A 16,606-nucleotide genomic window follows, 5' to 3' on the forward strand; every position below is an offset into this window, starting at 1 on the left:
TAAACATTGACCATGAGAAATTAAATATGTACTTTGTATGTTTATTTTGTTCGGTATACATGTTTTATTGTAATATATCATAGTTATTTTCTTATAAGATTGAAAGAAAAATGTAAATCTAACGATATATGCATTTGTAATAGAAATATGTAAGCATATATCTATATTTCTGCGAGAGGCTTCGGCGTGAACTTCATGCATCCTCGCGCCGAGTGAAGTCTTCCTCGCGATCTGTGAGTTGCTTCAGTGACTTTCTCCATTTTTTTTTCTTTCGATCAACTCTTCACACCTTAAAGAGTTTATTATCCTACCAATCTTTAGAAGTAAATTTTAGAGTTATCTTATAAATAATTGTATTGTATATATTGTATATATTATAGCTCAATCAAAGTAACTAACAAAATCAGCTCTATACAATTCACTGTAACTTAAAATCCAAAATGTTTATACAAGAATAACTTAATAAAGAATGAAAAGTATACCTCAAATGAAGCTTAGATGGTTGACCACTTTTATTACGTACTAATTTTCAGGCTAGAAGTGACGTTTATAGAAGAAATCATTGAAGACATTTACTGCAGATTAGGTGGAACCATGAGTAGTTCTCTCCCACTACTTATTGGGAGGGAGCATTCCATTAACTTCATCACTTCATGGTTGAAAGATGTCTCCTCACATACGGTTGACATTCTTACTATTTCCGGCATGAGTGGGATCGGAAAGACATCCGTAGCAAATCACGTCTACGAGTTACATCGTCGTAAATTTGACGCAAGTTTCTTTATTGAAAAAATCAGTTCCGCTTGTGCTCAATTTAATGGAATACTTGGTTTACAAAAACAGCTTCTTGGCAACATTCTGAAAACAAGTCCAGTTCAAGTTGATCGTGTTTCTGAATACACTGTTAGGATATTAGGACCCAAACAACGCTAGTAATTCTACAAGATTACTAGCCGAGTAGTGATACTATCAAGATCACTCAACCCACTTAATGAACGAAAGATAATAAATGCGAAAATGTAAGAACGACACAAGATATAACGTGGTTATATGCAATCGTTGTGATTGCTTTAGTCCACGGACCAACTAGAGATTGTTATATTACTGAATACTTGAGAGTGGTGTGTTACAATGACTATGAATGAGCTCTATATATAGAGCAAACAAGAAACCAACCAAACTACAACTTGATCTTCAAGTGTGCTAGTAATCATGAAAGATAAACCAACTAGCCATGCTTTACACCCACTAATGACATGATCACAGCCACAATTAGTGGTGTAAAGCAACACACTAAGCACCTAAAGTGAAAGGAGAATCAATCAAGATCGGATCCCATGTGTGCAAGTTGCCCACTTGATGTCTCCTTGAGAAGGCTCTATAGCCTTCTGGAGGATCTCGATCAGTACGGGAGGACCTCTAGAACTTTCTTTTCATTGAGCGCGCCGTGCACACTTAAACGTGCGCGCCGTGCACACTCCCAAACTTCGAGCAAGCCTTTTGATCAAAACTTCTCTAGTGCGCGCAGGGAGCGCGCCGCGCACCACCACCGCACACAATCAATGTGTTGAAACAGTTTTTAGTGACACTTTTTCCAGTTTTGTTTAAATGTCTCCACACTCCAACAATCTCCCACTTGGAGACTTTAAACAAGCTCCATTCATATCAATGAATTTACCAAGAACATTAAACCACCTTCGATTATCGCCAAATATCATTTGGGACACGCACGCTCAACACATTCTTCGGATGAGTAGACTTTCGATAAAAGGTCTTCAATACTACTTGTTAAACTTGTAATACCATTCACATCTCTAGCTGGGGTCTTCTCTCATCAATTCATGAGAAGACCAATTGAGGTAATGCAAAACCTCAATTTTTCGGTCGTAACCACCTTAGTAAACATATCGGCAGGATTCTTTGTACCAAGGATTTTCTCCAAGAATAAAGTGCCATCATTTATATGTTGTCGAATAAAATGATACCTTATCTTGATGTGTTTCGTTCGACTATGAAACACCGGATTCTTCCCAAGATGAACCGCACTTTGATTATCACAATACAAGACGCAATAGTCTTGTCTTTTACCCAACTCGCCTAAGAAGTTCTTCAACCACACTAGCTCTTTAGAAGCTTCCGCAATAGCCATGTATTCGGCTTCGGTGGTTGACAAAGCAACACTCTTTTGCAATCGAGATAACCAACTAATCGCCGTCTTCCCCATTGTGAAAACATAACCCGTAGTGCTTTTCCCCGAATCATCACATCCACCCAAATTAGCATCCGCATAACCTCTAAGTATGAGATTGTTTTTGGAGAAACACAATCCCATTTTAGAAGTACCTTTCAAATAATGAAGCAACCATTTGACCGCTTCCCAATGCTCTTTTCCCGGATTAGACATATAACGACTTACAACTCCCACTGCTTGAGCAATATCGGGTCTTGTACAAACCATGGCATACATAATACTACCCACGGCTGATGCATATGGAACCTTTTCCATATCCTTCTTGTCTCTTTTCGTCTTTGGTGATTGACTTTTCGATAACTTTAAGGTGCTTCCCAAAGGCATAGAACGAGCCTTTGAATCTTCCATGTTGAACCTCTCTACTACTTTCTCAATATATTTGGATTGAGACAAGTATAGAGTATCCTTTACACGATCGCGCACAATACTCATACCAAGTATTTGCCTAGCACTGCCAAGATCTTTCATCTCGAATTCTCGGGAAAGTAATCCCTTCAACTTGTTAATTTCGGACATGTTTGAACCTGCAAGTAACATGTCATCAACATACAACAATAAGATTATATAAGAAGACTTGGATTTCTTCAAGTAGCAACAGTGATCCGCTTCACATCTTAAGAAACCAATCTTCTTCATAAAATCATCAAACTTCAAGTACCATTGCCGAGGTGCTTGCTTCAATCCATACAAACTTTTCTTTAGCTTACAAACCCACTTCTCTTTACCCTTTACCTCAAAGCCCTCGGGTTGCCTCATGTAGATCTCTTCAACAAGATCACTATGTAAGAATGCAGTTTTTACATCTAGTTGCTCAAGATGTAAGTCTTCGGATGCGACTATAGAAAGTACCAAACGGATAGTAGTCATTTTAACTACCGGTGAAAATATCTCTTTGTAGTCAACCCCTTTCTTTTGTTGAAAGCCTTTGACTACCAAACGAGCCTTGTACCTTTTCTTGCCATCCGACTCATTCTTGATTCGATACACCCATTTGTTTTGCAACGCCCTTTTATCACGAGGTAACTTCACTAGTGACCAAGTTTTATTCTTCTCAAGTGACCCCATCTCTTCTTTCATGGCAAGCTCCCATTGTATGAATTCTTTTGTTTTCCTTGCCTCAGAGTAACTTTAGGGTTAACCATTCTCGGTATAGAGCAAGTAGTTTGCTGATGGAGAATACCTAGGATTAGGTTTGGGCACTCTAGTCGAGCGTCTTAGTGTAGGATTAACCGAAATGGTTGGACCGGTTTCATTTGTAACCTCCTCATCACTAAAACTCGCACTATGTTCGGAATCATCACCGCTTTCCGAATCATCCCCATCATTAGCATTTCCCGACACCTCACCGTCATTCGGCAATTCATTGTTTCCCAAACTCCCACTAGAACCTGTGTAACACCCTGCTTTTCCATACACGCTTAAAGGTACACACCTAATCAATTATACGTCTATAACTTGCTCGTTATGTGGCTAAGTTAGCTAACATGTTAGTTACTTGAGAATGTGTATATTATAAATGTTGAATGCATGCGCGAACGTGTTTACCTACGTGTCACGATGGCATTGAGTCGTGTGAGACTCAAGGTTGGGGTTAGTATGTGTATTAAAGTGAGCGTTTGGGTTATTATTTATGGAAACCTTGGAAAATTGATTAGCTAGTCGAGGGCACCAGTTCTAGGCAATTGTCGCGCTGCGATACAGGGCTCCGCGACGCGACACATCAAGCAAAGATTTGATCAGAACTTGGATTAAAGGGTGCTGTTTTTCATGTGTTTCGTCGCGCCACGACGTTTAGTGCCGCGCCGCGGCAGACCTGCTGGCCAGGTTTCGGTTTTAGGTTAAATTAAGAGATTTTGAGGGGGAAAATGGTAAATGGACGTATAGATCAGATGGGTGCATTAAATCTGGTCCATTAGTTCATTTATTTCATTTTCCTTTTTCATTTTCTTTCAATTTCTGTCCCAAAACTCTAACACCCATTTGGATTCAAAGTGAGATTGAGAGAGGAAGGATTTAGGGTTGATCTTTGGAGCAAGTATTAAAGTTGTTCCTTGTGACTCTAGCTACGTGGTGATAGTCTCGGTAAGTTCTAACTCTAAGTTTCGAGTTTTAATTGATTATGGCTAGGGTTTTGGTTAATAGAAGCTTGTATGACCCATTTGGGAGTAAAATGGGTGAATTTGGGTTAGGTTGTTGTAATGAAACCCTAATGGCCATAATCTAGGGTTTTGGTCTTGTAATTGTGAGTTTGAAAGTGTTAATGGTATTGTAAGCATTAAACACTTGTTAGAATTGAAAGAGATGTCATCTGGGTCAAGAATGTACTAGTTGACCTAGTTTGGGTAAAATGGGTGTAAATTACCCTAGGTGGATGTCAATTGAGGCTAGTAGACTTTAATGCACTAATGTTGGTAATTAAAGTCGAGTCTTGGCCATTAAGAGGGCGGTTGTGGTGTGGTTGGGTCATTTAATGCGAAATTGAGTCATTAAATGCCCAAGTAAATGTAATGTGGTTAATTCCACTAGTTTATGTATTGAATTGGTACTTAATGTATTAGGTACTTGGCTTTGAAGTTTGGAAGCGATTATTCATCATCCTTGCGTCAAGGTGAGTGGAATAATTATGCGTGAACGTATATAATGTATTTATTTGTGTGGTATGAATGTGGAAGTGTCGCGGTGTTCAAGACACCACATTCTAGGTAACGAGTAGTATTGTCGCGGTGCTTAAGACACTACTCCTTGTGTAATTGACTTGTGGGATTGTCGCGGTGTTTAAGACACCACAATGTCGTGAGAGTGGAAGTGTCGCGGTGTTTAAGACACCACTCATTGTATTGAATGAAGTGTGGATTCGTCACGGTGTTTAAGACGCCACATTGTTGTAAGGGTGAGTTAGTCGCGGTGTTTAAGACATCACCTGGGGGACTAGTGATTACGCGGTGTATAAGTAACACTAGTGGATGTTATGAACTCCAACGGACTTACATGTACCGTTCTCTTGTATACTTGGTTAACCATGGTTGTGCGAATTGTACTTAGCATATTATATTGTGAACTATATGCTATTATTGTTGCTAGCGTAATGTGGAACGTGGATAGTAGTTTATGCATGATGGATTGCATGTTTGTTGAATTGCTAGCTCGTATGTGGTATTGTGTAAGTGTATGCAAGTAAGTAGGTTATATATGATCATGTATAATTATTGCATTCACTAAGCGTTAGCTTACCCCTCTCGTTGTTTATCTTTTAGTTGCAGGTGAGGATAAAGGGAAGGGGATTGTCGGGCACTAGATGCCCTTGATGATGTGCTTGTAGGAGCTTTTGGAAGTTGGCCACCTTTTGGGTAGTTTAGTCCCAAACCATGCTCGTCGGGTCGTTTGGTTAATAAACTACCATTGTATTCGGTCAAACTTGTATTAACTTAATTAACGGCCATTGTGCCTTTTGTAAACATTGGTAATGGTTGTACAGTTTAATGAAACTTGTGAGTTGGTCTACATATTTAATTGGCGCATAAATGTGTATATTATAAAAAAAAAAAATTTATAGCGTACGGAGTACGGGTTGGGTTGTTTCAAGTGGTATCAGAGCATGGTCTAAGGGATTTAGGCGACTTGAGATAGGTGCCTAGACTTAGACTTTTATGTGTATGCGCTTTTAGGCGGAACTTGTACGACTTCGGGTCGAATCGGGAATTGTAGTGCGTAGGTTTATATGAACTAACCATGCACTAATTGATTTGTGTTGTAGATGGAATCATCGAGCGAGACAGACGTTGTACTAGCAAGTTAATGCGACGTGCTCGCGTAGTAATGACTAGCTACCCTTACTACGGGTGCAAATCGTGTCAAACAAGCGATGTACGATGATTGTCGAGCGAGATGGGGTGGTATGGTGTATATATATATGTGTCATGTCTCTGGGTTCGTCGTTTAATCTTTTCCGTTTTATAGAATGAAGATGAGAAACGGACACGACACCGATAATGGGGGCACGAGCGAGGACCCCGAGTTCACGGCCAAGGTTGAGGCCATCTTTCAACGCCAAAAGGCGGAGTTTCACGAAGATGTTAAGAAGATGTTTCTAGACACGATTGACGAGCACGTCGTCACTATGGTTAAGGAACAAATTAAGATTGCTCTCCAAGAAGAAAATGTGGGGAGACGAGACTTTTTCTTCAAGAACTTTAAGGATGCTCAACCTCCTACTTTTGAAGGCGATAGGGACCCACTTAAGAGTGCCCGGTTTATCTCCGATATGGAGGGGGCTTTTCGTACATGTGAGTGCCCTAACGATAAAAAGACAAGGTATGGTTGTAGCATGCTAAGAGGTGATGCCAAGCTATGGTGGGATGCAAAGATTCAAGTCTATAGCGAAGAACAATGCATGGACTTTTCTTGGGATGAGTTTAAGGAAGAATTTTTCGAAGAATACCGAACTTCGGCCGATCTCACTAGGCTTAAGGACGAGCTACGTTCTTTGAGGCAAGGGTCAATGGATTTGAACACTCTCAAATCCGTGTTTTTGTCTAAGACTCAATTTTGCCCGGAGTATGTCGGGAATGATAAGATGTTAAAGGAAGATTTTTATCGGATCTTGAATGATAGTTATCAAGAGAAGATAAGTGCGAATGTGGTGAAAAGCTTTGATGAATTGTTTAACATGGCCAAGGGCTTCGAGGCGCTTGTGATGAGGAAGAATAGCCTTACCTTGGGCAAGAAAAAGTTTGAAGCTACTAGTCAATCTAATTTTTCTAGCAAGAAGTTTAAGAAAGGCTCCGAGAGTGTGGGGAGTGTGAAGAAAGGTGCTTCGGGGGATTTCCCCTATTCTTGTCATAATTGTGGGCGAAGGGGACATATGGCCCGTGATTGCACCAAACCATCCTCTACTACAAAATTCACTTGTTACAATTGTGGGAAAGAAGGACACAAGAAGACCGAGTGTCCCGAGTTGGTTAATGATCATGTCAAGCGGTTAGAGAAGGCGGCAGGTACGGGCCGGGGTCGAAATTATTTGATGACTAATGATGAAGCTAAGCAATCGAACGAGGTTGTCTCAGGTACTTTCTTGGTTAACTCTAAACCAGCCAAGATATTATTTGATAGCGGTGCTAATTTGTCTTTTGTGTCGCCTCGATTTGTATCTAAGTTAAATAAACCGCTAGTTAAGTTGAGTCGTCCGGTTGAAGTCGAAATAGCGGATGGCAAGACGGCGCTAGTGGTTGATGTTTGTAAGAATTGTGATGTTGTGTTTGGTACCGAAACCTTTAAAATTGACCTCATTCCGATGACCTTGGGTGAGTTTGATATTGTTGTTGGTATGGATTGGCTCGATCGTTATAGAGCCGATATTGCATGCCATGATAAGTTCATTCGTGTTAGGACCCCAAGTGGGGGAGAGTTGATTATTCATGGCGATAGACGGAGGAGACTCGTACCATTGTGCACGTATGCAAGGGCACGACGTTTTCTCAAGAGCGGTGCCTTGTTTTATCTTGCTCACGTAGTTGATACTCGTGATGAGCCACCACCTATTCGTAAGATTCCGGTGGTTAATGAATTTGAAGATGTCTTTCCGGATGAATTACCGGGTGTTCCGGAGGAAAGACAAGTCGAATTTCGCATCGAGTTGGTTCCGGGAGCTACTCCCATTGCTAAAACCCCTTATCGTTTAGCGCCGACGGAGATGCAAGAATTGCTTAATCAAACCCAAGAGTTGCTTGAGAAGGGTTTCATTCGACCGAGCTCCTCGCCGTGGGGTGCTCCGGTTTTGTTTGTGAAAAAGAAAGATGGAAGCATGCGAATGTGCATCGACTATAGGGAGTTGAATAAAGTGATGATCAAGAATCGTTATCCATTACCTCGGATCGACGATTTATTTGATCAACTCCAAGGTGCTACGTATTTTTCTAAGATCGATTTACGGTCCGGCTATCATCAAGTGCGGGTCCGTGAGGAAGACATCGAGAAAACGGCCTTTCGGACGTGTTACGGGCATTATGAGTTTGTGGTTATGCCTTTTGGTCTCACGAATGCACCGGCGGCATTCATGGATTTAATGAACCGAGTGTGCCAACCTATGTTGGACAAGTCGGTAATTGATGATGTAGCGTGAGGGTACGAAATAGTATTATTTTTAATACAAAATACTACAAAATATGACACAAGTTTTATTAATTTACGGATGGGATATACCTAAACCTTGCTACAACACTATAGGCAGTGTACCTAATCGTAGAGTAGTGTAGTTTTTAGTAAGTCCGGTTCGTTCCACAGGGAGCTGGTGATACTTACTATATTTTTAACTATATTTATACAAAATATATATAATTATATAAGTAGTAATATTATTATAAAAGGGGGGTTTTACCGTTTAATGACCGGTTTGTCGATTCTATATTTTAAGCGTAAAGATAAATGACGATAATTAAAGTGCGTAAAATAATGACAATAAATAAAATGACAGTAAATAAAATTGCGAGTAATAAAATGACAGTAAATAAAGATACGATGAGAAATATAATAAAAGAATTATGCTTATTTAAACTTCCGTAATCATGATGTTTGACGTGTTGATTTTAATTTATTACCATGGGTTAATTGTCCTTTGTCCTGGTTTATTTGATACGTCTATCTGGTTTTTGTCCATAATAGTCCATCGGTCATAAATATAAAGTGCGAGTATCCTCGTCAAATTACCCTTATACCCGAAGTCAAATATTCCAACTGATTAAGGATTTAAACTGTGACGCAGTTATCACTTCTGTCAACAATTACACCAGTTATCACTGTATGTAATCCACCCCTGTTTTAATTAGTTTATGAATATTAATTCATCCACTTGATCAGAATGAATAATCAATTACCCAACCCAATTGATTAATTAAATGATTATAACAGATTCCATATGAACGTCACTAAATAGGACAACCATAATCATTATTAATTATTAGGATAATTAATTTGAAGATAGGTTCGACAGACTCCAATGAGTTGTCACTCAATTAGACAATACCCCCCATCTATTAATAGTCAATAATCCAATTTCCACAAGTGTCGGTCTTTTGCCCAAACCTTAATTATGGTCCAAAGTTCAATAACCCAATTTTAGTAATTAGCCCAACATCATGAGTACTTCATTTTAAATAAGCATAATAACGACTTAGCTACGAGACATTAATGTAAAAAGGTTGAACATAACTTACAATGATTAAAAATAGCGTAGCGTTACACGGACAGAATTTCGACTTACACACTCAAACGATCTCTATCATAAATCTTATTATTATCATAATTTAAAATTAAAATTAAGATTATTGTTATATCTGATTACATTAACATTATGATAGAGAATTATAAATATAGATATTGATATTTGATAGATAGAAAAATAAGAAAAAGATAGAAGAAAGAAAAAAAAAGATCGGAAAAAAAGTTCTCGGAGAAGTTGTTTTTCATTCATCATTACATAGATCGTTATATAGAAATTGAATTTTCATTTACGACCCCTGAACTATGCTCAATTAACAACTTTTTATTATTTAATATTATTCTTATTATGAATTATTTAAATATTATATTTTATTCTTGTGCATAGTTGACTCGTAATTTTTACACCGCTGCGTCGAGCGCTGAAAGTTGGTTCATGCCCCGGTTCCGGATTTTCGAACGTCCTTTCGTACAATTTTATATCTTGTACTTTGCGTTTTGTAACTTGTACTCTTGTCATTTTTAGACGTTCCTCATCAATAATTTGAACCTTTTTGATTGTATCTTGTACTTTTGAGCTTTTTGGACCTTTGTGTCTTCAATTCGTCGTTTTTGCCTTTTGTCTTCGCACTTATTTAATATAAACGAATATTACTTGAAAATGGAACAATTGCAACTAAAATCTTGTCTTTCTTGGGGGATAATGCTATGAAATATATGTTCCTTTTTAGCCTTATCAATATCCCCACACTTGAGCGTTGCTTGTCCTCAAGCAATACAGTCTTGAAATAAAAACATACTAGAATCACTTCTTTATTCTTCACACTTTATACATCAGTGATTTTGATACGGTGTTATAAACAATGATAGTAACGATAGAACCATGGTTAAAGGTGGGTGTGTCATCCACAGTTGCCTTGGGTTTAGGTCAACGACACTTGCAATCAAATAGCCGATTTACTTTCGGTTTCCAAAGCAAAGTGCACATTTGAAAGGCGGTTTACAGTCCCACATGACTATAAAAATTTAGATCCTTTAGGAAATTGGATCTTTATGAAAACATTTGATCTTTTGAAAATTCAATCTAGCTTTTACCCTAGATAAGTTTTCTGATTTGATCCACCATTGGTGTTGCAAAATATATTTGTGGATCAATATTTTGGCTAAAAACATTTAGGTTCGTGTAATCCACTGCTATCCCGGTATCGGAAAGCACACATCCAGTTTACTTGTTCCGTATATTACCTTTCGGCAAACTACCGTCCGGTTGTAAAGGAAAGCGATGAACAAGAAACTGTTAAGGCAATGTCCCGTGACATGCAGATGATTATGGTCTTTTAACGTGTCGGATGCTAGAACTATCCTTGGTAGGAGCGATAGTAAAGATCATCCTATGATTTTTCGGTCTGGCACAAGGTCCTGTCTCCGACCATGCTATGCAACCACCGTTCTTACGGTTGACACCCGATTTGGTTCAGGTGACCTAATGAATTCCAGGTGAATTCCTAGGATTTTACGTTCAATGGTAATGAACGCATTGAAAATGGGTTTTCAGAAAACAAATCGGTTTGCAATTTTGATCAAAATATTTTCTCGTTCAAGCTCGAGTTTAGATATCATTGAATTCCATGAGTTTGAATTCTCAATCTTTAAGGTCAATCTCTAGGATTGAGTATCATCAGTCTTAAAAGCTGATTTTTAATCTTTAAGGAGATTATCCTTTCTGGGGATCTGATTCATTAGTCTTATCAAGCTAATTTGCACGGTGCCCTCCCCATTTTACAAGACAGACCCTCTCATGGTTAGGATAAGTCTGACCACTTGGCGACCCTGTTTGATGCTGAGGTCCGTGGATTTCCTGCTGATTTTAGTGATGACTTTTCTAGGTTTTTCGTCAACCTACAGCTGGTCTGGACGACAACTTCATGACCTAAATCAAGAAGCGCGTGTCTTTTTCGGAAGACTTTACTTCCTTTTAATGATGGAATTGATTCATCGTGTAGATCCATCTTTCTTACAGTAAATCGGGTAAAACTGATTAAAATCGTCCAAAGCAAAAGTACCTGCAATAATCTTGTACAAAAATATGTGATATATGTTTTAAATTGAATAACTTGGTACATTCTTCCCACACTTAGTTTCTTTCTTTGCCTTTTTATTTTCTTCTATTTCATTTTAAATGAATTCAAGCGTTTTAGGGTGTTTCTCAATTTATGTCCTTTTCGAGGTAACGATAATTTCGGTATTATCACCTAGTTTTCACCGTTCATAAATATGTATAAACATGATTTTAAATTCATTTAGTTGAAAATTTTTCAAATTTTCACAAAATTTGGCAAATAAACTAAGTGCAAACCCGAGAGAATTTATAACCCTTCCCCACACTTGAGATCATGCAATGCCCTCATTTGCATGAAATCAGACTATAATTATAAATTCATGAGGGTGATTAGTGTATAAAAGTGATTAAAAATACCCAGTTTGTAAGCATATTATTTTACATCACATTTGATATTTTGCTTCTTGTCGTCAAAATCAGTAGCTATTGCTGAACTTAATGTTAGTCTTTGAAAGTGTGTTGTTCTACCCTGTTTTGTACATAATATAAAATACAAACATATATATACATATTTTTGAAGTTGGGTATATAACCCCACGTTCAAAAATTTATAAAACATAGTATTTTTTTTTGGCATACTTTAAATCAATAAAATTAAAAATAATGATAACAAAATTTTTCGTCCCGCCCTCGGGTAAAGCAATTTCGGTTCAACTACCTAATCTTCAACTCACGACGAATTTTAGAAATCATTTTTTTACTTAATGAAATAAAGTAAATTTTGTTTTTAAATTCACACAAAACTTAAATTTAAAAAGCATATTAATTTCATTTAAAACCTACAAAATAAAAAAAAAATCAGAATGGGGGGAGAAAACTAGTTCTTTAGTGTCTGCTAGCGGAAAAGACCAATCGAATTCCATTCTCGGAACTACACGAGAACAGAACAAATAACTTTAGACAGCATTATCTTTTTAGAACATTCGAATCTCCCCACACTTAGGTAGCTGTGGTGTTGAAATTGTGATTAACTTCATCGTCAATTTCTCTTGGTCCATAATCAACTTGCATATCCGTGACTTTTTCTTTAAGCCATTGGTCGGATTCCTGTGTAATATCCACAATTTCAACTAGTTTCTCCTTTTCTTTAGGTGATAGATTGGATACTAACCGGTTACATAACTTAAAGTTCCCCTTGGTTTTAGCATCGCGAATCCGTTTAATAAGTTTCTTCATTGAACTATTAATTACGGGATCATTTAATTTCGTATCAACAACGGGGTTCTTTGTTATCATGTCATCATTAGGTGTTACTTCATTTTCCCCACACTTAGGCGTTTCATTATTGCTAAGTATTACCGTTGGAGTTGGTAAAACAACATGGTTCTTACCAATCGTTTTTGCTGGTTCAACGGTTTTGGTTGGTGGAGATTTAGTCTTTCGAATCATAGAGGTGATCGATTTGTCACCACTACTAAGTGTCATTCTTCCATTTCCTACATCAAATAACGCCCCGGTGGACGCAAAGAATGGTCGACCTAAAATTAGAGGAATGTTTGGGTCCTCTTCTATGTCAATGACAATGAATTCGACTAGAAAGGTTAAATTGCCTACTTGAACGGGTAGGTTGTCAGCAATTCCAACTGGGTGCTTAATGGTTTGATCAAAGAGTCGAACACTCATATCCGTTGGACTTAACTTACCTACACCTAATCTCTTATATAAGGAAAGAGGCATAACACTTACACTCGCACCTAAATCTGCTAGTGCATCATACATGACACAATCACTAAGTAGACAAGGAACAATAAATTCACCCGGATCACCTACCCTAGGTGGAGGTTTTGGTGGAACTGTCTTCACCGGGTTTATATTTACGGCTTTTGTTTCTTGCACTTTCTTATTCTTTTTCTTCTTCTTCTTTCCAGAGGTATCACAATCTTTATTACCTATCACTTGCTCATACTCAACTCCTTTTCTTGGAAACGGGATGGGTGGTTTGTATGGTGCCACCACTGGCTTTACATACTCGGGTGGTGGTGGTGTAACTTCTTCATTGTTACTCTCATCTAAAACCTTCCCATCTTCTGGTGCTGGTTTTTCAGAATTCGTTGAAACCATATTAACATTCTCATTCCGAGGATTTACTTCAGTATTACTCGGTAGCTTTCCTTGTTCCCTCTCACTCATCATGCTAGCAAGAGTACCTACGTGTTTTTCTAGATTCAAAATGGAAGCTTGTTGAGTTCTTAATGACTGATCAAACCTCTCGTTCGTTTGGGTTTGAGATGTAATGAATTGTGTTTGAGATTCAATCAGCTTTGCCATCATTTCTTCTAGATTTGGCTTTTTCTCTTCGGGTTGTTGTGGTGGATTATACAAGCTAGGTCTTTGTTGATTGAAAGTGTTGTTTTGAGTCGGTTGGTTATTCGGACCTTGTTGGTTATACGAGTTATTGTCGGGTCCTTTTGGATTGTAAAGAATGTTTTGATTTCGATTTAAGTTTAGCCTTGGCGGTTGATAATTATTTTGATAATTATTTCCCGGCCTTTGGTTCATATAGGAAACATTCTCTCGTTGTTCCATCGTTGGTTCAATGTGACAATCTTTCAATAAGTGTGGTCCACCGCATTGCTCACAACTGATTCGTATTGCGTGAATATCTTTATTCATCTTTTCCATTCGTCTTTCGAAAGCATCTATTTTTGCGGAAACGGAATCAAAGTCAGGGCTAGAATCGGCTCTAGCCGCTTTAGATGATCGAAAGATATCTTTTTCTTGATGCCACTCATGTGAGTGGGATGCTGTGTTATCAATGATTTTGTAAGCTTCAGTTGCGGTTTTCTTCATAATGGAACCACCAGCTGTTATATCGATGTCTTTTCGTGTGGCGATGTCTACGCCTTTATAGAAGATTTGTACTATTTGAAAAGTATCTAATCCGTGTTGAGGACATCCTCTCAACATCCTTCCGAATCTTGTCCACGCCTCATATAATGTTTCATTTGGCTTTTGCGCGAACGTAACAATTTCTCCTTGAAGTCTCACGGTTTTAGATGCCGGAAAGAATTGTTTAAGAAATTTTTCAACTAAAACATCCCATGTGTCAATCGCCCCTTCAGGTAACGATTCTAACCAATCTTTGGCTTCTCCCTTTAAAGTCCAGGGAAATAACATGAGATAGATTTGTTCGTCTTCCACTTCTCGGATTTTGAATAGTGTACAGATCCTATTAAACGTACGAAGATGTTCGTTTGGGTCTTCATTCGGCGTACCACTATATTGGCACTGATTAGTTACCATGTGTAGAATTTGTCCTTTAATTTCATAATCTGGAGCATTAACTTCTGGTTTAATAATGGCGTGACCTTGGCCCGTGCGTGTGGCTCTCATTCGATCTTCCATACTTAGAGGTTCCAGATTTTCCATAATTGAATTTGTTGTATCCGAATCACTAGAGGATTCTGATTTAATGGTTTGTGGCTCAGGAGGAATAATTAGTGGTTCAGGATCTTGGAATTGTCCTTGAATATGCTCCGGGTTCTTAATTGTGAAGTCGGGTTCAAAAAAATGGATTATCGGAAATTTGAGTTGGAGTTCTTGTTCGACTAGATGACGATTCTAAAGAAAAATCAACGGCGACAATATTTGCTAGATGTCTTGATCGAGTTACAGGTGGTGAACGTATGAAAGGTGGTGAACGTTTTACTCGGTGCATTCACTGAATATCCTATTAGTTTTTAAAAAGGAAAGAAAAATTATAATAAGTTATCCAATTAATAGACTTTTCTGATTTTGCCCACGTTTCGAATAGCCAAAAGATGCAGCAGAGGGGCAGGATTCGTTTGGTCTCAATATAATTGAGGACTGTTTGGCTCCAATAACCCGGTCCACGTACAAATCCAACTATTACTACGAACCAGAAAATTTTGATGTCTATCAATTTAACCACTTAAAATAAATTTTCGTAATTTTAAGAAATTTAGAGAAGAAGTAGAAAAAATTCTAAGTCCTAAAAACTAGAATGACGAGAAATAAGAGAGAAAAAGAGTGCACGTCGAAAAGTGTCGAAAAACGAAAAAGGCGAAGAGTGGCTTATAAGACTTTAAAAACACGCGATTAATCCAACCTTATAACTATCACTATCTTAAAATTAAAACTACAAATAGAGATTACTAATTGGAATTGTAATTGATACATAGGTAAAAGGCGTCGAAAAAAAAAAAATAAGAAAATAACTATGGCAAAACTAAACTTAATACTAAAAGTTGCGACTATAGTCTAAAAATTTAAAGGTAATAAAACTAAAAAAAACATTTTTTTTTATAGACAAAATTTTAAAAATATATATTTTTTTTTAATAATTTTTTTTTTTTTACGTTTTTTTTTTTTAATTTTTTTGTTTTTTTACGTTTTTTTTTTTTTTTAATTTTTTTGTTTTTTTTTTTTTTTTTTTTTTTTTTTTTCGTTTTTTTTTAAATTTTTTAAAAAAAAACGATTTTTTTTTTTAAAAATTTTTTTTTTTAAAACGAATTTTTTTTTTTTATTTTAAAAAAAACGATTTTTTTTTACACAATTTTTTTTTTTTTTTTTTTTTAAAAAACGAAATTTTTTTTTTTTTTTTTAAAAAAACGATTTTTTTTTTTTTTTTTTTTTTAAAAAAAACGATTTTTTTTTTACAAATTAATAATTTTTTTTATAATTATAATTTTTTTTTCAAAACTTTTTTTTTTTAATTCATTTACTATTCATAAATAGTAAATGAAAATAAATTAATTAATTTACTATTCACATGAAAGCGACATGATAGTAATTATTAATTATAAGTTACATAATATACCCCTGAAGTATTTAATAAATACGACTTTTTAAAACTTTTACGATTATATTTTGATTCTAAAATATTATTATATTATTATATTCTATTTCAATATTATTATATTATTATATTCTATTTCAATATTATTATATTATTAAAAATATAGCGTTTTAGCGTCCCCGGCAGCGGCGCCAAAAACTTGATGATGTAGCGTGAGGGTACGAAATAGTATTATTTTTAATACAAAATACTACAAAATATGACA

At 36.7% G+C, this 16,606-nt stretch overlaps 1 pseudogene; it reads left to right on the forward strand.

The window, feature by feature from the left end:
- The window catches only part of LOC139875049 (disease resistance protein RUN1-like), a 62,370-nt pseudogene that overhangs the window by 30,307 nt on the left and 15,457 nt on the right, over positions 1-16,606 (forward strand).

Source organism: Rutidosis leptorrhynchoides, chromosome 11 (genome assembly GCF_046630445.1).
Source record: "Rutidosis leptorrhynchoides isolate AG116_Rl617_1_P2 chromosome 11, CSIRO_AGI_Rlap_v1, whole genome shotgun sequence".
Taxonomy (NCBI): domain Eukaryota; kingdom Viridiplantae; phylum Streptophyta; class Magnoliopsida; order Asterales; family Asteraceae; genus Rutidosis; species Rutidosis leptorrhynchoides.